Below are 5,471 nucleotides of genomic sequence, written 5' to 3'. Positions count from 1 at the left end.
AGGATTGTAAAATAGTTACCAACATTTTTAAAACTAAATATTTTGAGACTTTCTATAATTGTATTTTTTATTATTTCTTAAACAAGAAAACGTTAAGAAGGGATTAACAATTTAAATACCATCTATTATTATTCCAAGCTTTATTCACTCATTAATACTTTAAAATTTACAATAATTTTATAATTACCATTTGATTGAATATATTTACATTACATTTAAACAAGTATGTGTACGTAAAATTAATTCAATTACAAGAAACAAATAATTCAATGAAGGTTTAAAACTAATTTAAATATATACATTATTTGAAAAAAGAGGTATAATTTTAAGTTATCTGAGCATAAGCCTCCCCCAGACTTCTCCATCTTCTTCTATCTAGTGCTTCTCTCCAATAAAGTGGGCATATTTTTCGGATGTCATCCTTCCAGCGTTTATGTTGTCCACCTACGCTTCTTTTGCTTTCTAAGGGTATCCATTCGGTTACTAATTTTGTCCATCGATTATCAGGTGTACGTATTACATGTCCTGCCCATTCCAATTTGAGTTTCTTAAGCCTGTGTCTAACGTCTTCAAAATTAGTTTGACTTCTTATATTCTGATGGTTAATTTGCTGGGCAATATGAACGTTCAAAATAGCTCTCTCCATTGCTCTCTGACAAATTTGGAGTTTCATCTCAGTGTTTTTTTCGTGACTTGCCAAGTTTGGCACCCATAGGTGAGGACTGGAATAACTGTTGAGTCAAACACATATTTCCTTGTTTTATTCGAAACATTCAATGTAAGAAGATGCTTAACGTTCCAGAACTGCCTCCAAGCGTTCGTCATTCGCTGCTCTATATCCTTTTTTCTTTGTCTTTGAATGAGATAATCTGACCAAGGTATGTGTAGTCTTCAACGTATTCTAATATATTGTTATTAACACTAACTGGATCATAAGCACCATTTGTCATAATTTTAGTTTTCTGTTGATTTGTTGACAACCCAATATTTCCGCATTATTTCCGTCTACCATCTATATCTCATTTTGAATTATATTATTAGAGACTTGCTCATAAGAGCTTCTAAATTTATGATATTATTCTGGTAATGACAGAAACAATTTTTTGGGTGCTGTACGTATATAACATAACTTAAACTTATAATTGGCGCCCGGGAAAAGAACTTAACGCAAGATCAGGACTATATTATTAACTTTAAATAGGAAGTAACGTTCCCGACGTTTTTTCCATAGTCGTCCATAGCTCAAAAACCAGTAGAGATATCGACTTCAAATAAAAAGTTAAATTGTTTATAAAATATTGTAACGTGATACACAACAATTTTTTGAAAAAATAAATTCAATAAATGGTTTATTTTTATAGATCAAAAAAATTGTTCACCTCGAAAATTTTACGAATAAAAAATGATTTTGGTAAAAATTGATGTTCGGTTCTCGATATCTTGTGAATAAAAGAAGTCATTGCCTTCAGATTAATTTCCTTCATCCAATTTTTATTTGGTTATATAAAAAGTAAAACTTTTTAAAAATGCTACTAAAATTGGTAAAAAGTAGTTCACGACTAAAAATCTAGTTCACAATCAAACGATTCCATCATATCCAATATGTGTATGTTGGTAATTTTTAATTTTTTACAACAATTCAACTAGGAACTTTTTGAACAAAATATCAAAACCTACATACCTTCAAATCTTCAGACAAATCGGCAGACAAATTGGGTAGCTATCAGTGTGAGTCGCATCTCAGCCTCTCTTTAAATTTATTTTTCAAATATATTTTTGTCTTGTATTTTTGGAACGAGACAATATTTTACCTATTATTTTAACATATTTCGGTACAGTTTCAATTCATTGTTTTACAAAAATGTTTGTTTAGAAGGAATTTTCGTATAAAAAGGTTTTATCTTTGACAAAACGGCAATATACTTAGATATAGTTTAAGTCATCAAATTTTTTAATTGTTTAGAACTTGGAATCTGAATACATAAGTTTTGTACGTTTTTTTTCACACATTATTTCACATAACAGTTACCCACTCATAAAGTCATGATCATTTGCTGTACCATTATTATAATATATACAATTGATAACAAATTTAACAATGAAAAATATTTTTTTTTGCTTGAATATTTTTGATAAGACTTTTCAAAAATGTGTAGTTAAACTATCCAAGATCAGTTGCATACAAAAAAGTTTCCACAACATAACAGATCATAAGCATATTGAAGTGCACCCCATTGGCTATTATTTGAAATGGAAGAGTCAATTGATATTGAAAATGAAAATCTTTTGTGTTTCAGATATATATTGCATGGAATTTGTAAGCTTCAAATATGAGAAGCAGTTTTTGAGAAAAAATATGGAACCCATAATTTTGTGTCTAAGAATTATATTTGGAAAAGTTATGAAGTCATAACAACAACAATCCAATTTTTGATCATTGAACTCTGACACATTTAAATTTCTGTCATTGCCATCATGACTGAATTGCAAATTTCCCACCAGTAAAGAGACTTTCTTTTAATTAATTAATATTTTTTTTCAGTACATATTATGTTGTGTACGTTTCTTCTATCATCCCACATCATACATAAATAGTAATTTATTGCTATTCGTGTTAATAATCTTGTTAAAGCAGTATTTAACTAATCTTATGTAAATTTCGTTCATAATAATCACTTAACCGGAATTGTTGTAAAATTAGGCATATAAAATGTAATAACGACTTTTCGAGGCTTATTTTAGAAGGCCCTATAATTCAATATGAAATGTATTGAAGCGAATCGCATATCTGATTACAGGCGAAACTCTATGAAAAGATTGCAAACACCAGTGAATTGTGTTAATAGATGTTTTGTTTATTTGTATTATATAAAGGGTGTTCTTTTTAGAGGAATATAACTTCGAAATAAAATGAAACAAAGATGATGACATTTTTCTTGATTCGAAAGATAACTTGAATATAATTTATGGCGTATGACCGCCACGGCTGGCTTGATCGGACGAAATCTAACCTGGAGGTCAAATTTTCAATGACTTTTTCCATCATTTGTGACAGTAACACGGTAACCAAACGTTGTCGTCAATAAATCAATTATGAATCGAGCCGTGTGACATACAAAATTCGCTCATCACGTATTTCGAGCAAAACCATGATTTTCAAAATAGAATTACACAGAAAGCTTTGTTGACATATCGCTCGATTCATATTAAAATGTCAAAGAAACCAAAAATAAAATACTTGACAGTTGACAAAATGGCCGCTAGTTAAAAAAGTGTTGCCAAATTAGAAAAAAAACACCCATTTTTTATTTTCGTGTGTGGGTGTGACTGTAAGAAAAATAAAACTATTAGCAACTCTTATGTGTTCTACATATTTATATTGGTTGTTATTGCGTGACAAATATCTTAATTTTATTGATACACATAGAACGAAATTAATAAATTTAGTCTAGAATAAATTTTAACATGAACGTTAAAGTGTAGCGCAACAACTTTTGTAAGCAAACATTTAGGCGGCTTGTTTTGTTAGTGTCATTTTTGCTTACAAAAATAAAAATGATTTCTGAATTAAATAGAATAAAGAATGCATTATTTCAAAATAACGGGTTATCCATTTTACGGTTTCAAAAGTATAGGGCTGGAATTCGACATCTGTCAAACTAAGTTGTTAAACCAACTTTTTTACAGTTGAAAGGCTGACACTTATAAAAATGGATCGCACAACGCATATAAACTGTTAAAACCTGCCACAAAAATGGTCATTCTGCACAGCCACATATCGTGTTTTAAGAACTTTACATAATGATTTACAAAAAAGACATTCAAAAAGACTAGGTTGGTTACAGATACTGTACGGCTTTTGCATGTGCATTATCGTTTCGCTCGAAAAAAAAATGAATTGGTTGGCACAACAGTCCGTTGAGAACTAGGGCCTTGTTGCTTACAACTCTCAACCATTCCTGTGTGTGAGTACTGTTGGCAGGGATGGAGGGGACCTACAGTTTTAAGCTTAATCCGAACGGCTAATTTGACAAAGCACTTTTCATGACAAGAATTACTCTTATAGAATTTGTCAATTCCTGGCAAAAGGCAGAACCCGTGAAAAAAAACTTTAGAAAATAAGGCTTCTGTACGCGATTATCGATTAATCGTCGTTCTCAGGAACTAAGACTGTCTTACGGCACTTTATGGCGTATTTTGCATTTGGATCTTCACGTACATCCATATAAAGTCCAGTTGACACAACAACTGAATCCAGTTGACCATTCCCAATGCCGTAGATACGTCTAATGGGTGCTTGAACAACAGGCGGTGGACGACGATTTTTCGAGCAAAATTTTCTTCAGTGACGAAGCACAAAACCGCCGTATTTGGGGTTTTGTGAATCCTTAAGTAATTAAAAAGAGGCCATTACATATACAAAAAGTCATTGTTTTGTACTCTCTTTGCTCCGGAGGTGTGATTGGATCATAATTCTTCGAAAACGACGATAGAACAACTGTCACCGTCAATTCGTACAGTTATGGTCATATGATACGAATTGTAAAATATGTGGTTTCAACAAGACGGTGCCACATGCCACATAACTTAAGCGAATATGCTTTATTACAAGAAACATTTCCTGAGCGCGTAGTTTCTCGTTTTGGCGATATCAACTGGCCATCAAGATCATGCGATTTGACACCGCAAGAATTCTTTTCGTGGGGCTACGTAAAAGACTGTGTTTATGCAGATAAACCTTAAACTCTCGACCACTTAAAACCAGCATTTCCTAAGTTGAGGCTGATATACCGCCTAATAAGTGTCAAATATTGTGAATATTTATCATTTAATAGATGTTGCGAAAAATTCACAATGTATGTAAATCAAGCCCTAAAAAATAAGGATCCTAAAAAAAAATATCAAACAAATCTTAATCCCAGAAACAGTTTAATTTATGTTAAATGTAAGAAATAAAGAAATCATAGGGATGTACTAAAACAATAAAATTAAAAGTAGCCAGCAAACGAGAGAGGGGGGAGAGGTGTTTCCACTAAGGCACCTCTCCTTATCCAGGCGGCAGCGGACGAATTCTCGAGATGGAATCAACGGTGGCGTCTACAGTTCCAGTAAGGTTGAACTACTTAGTGAACACCTTATAGGGTTTCTTCGACATATTCGAAGCCCAGGCCTGTAAGGAGCGGTTTATCCGGCTCCCCTTCCTTGGAGTTAAACTAAGGATCTGGCCCTCCAGGTCGGGGTGACTTCCCTTAACAGACCACGTGCAGCCGAACAATGCTGCAAGGCAGATATTACAGCCATCCAAGAAGTGCGCTGGGATGGACCGGGCAAATGCAATCTAAAAGACTGCGACATCTACTACGACGACTGCTACCGAGAACAAAGACAGCGTCTATTTGGGTGTGGACTTGTTGTTGGACCTAGGCTCAGGCAAAAAGTATTGAGTTTCAATAGTGTGAGCGAGCGCATCA

This window comes from Eupeodes corollae, chromosome 2 (assembly GCF_945859685.1).
Source record: "Eupeodes corollae chromosome 2, idEupCoro1.1, whole genome shotgun sequence".
NCBI lineage: Eukaryota > Metazoa > Arthropoda > Insecta > Diptera > Syrphidae > Eupeodes > Eupeodes corollae.
The sequence above is the reverse complement of the archived record's forward strand: the minus strand, read 5'-3'. Positions refer to the sequence as shown.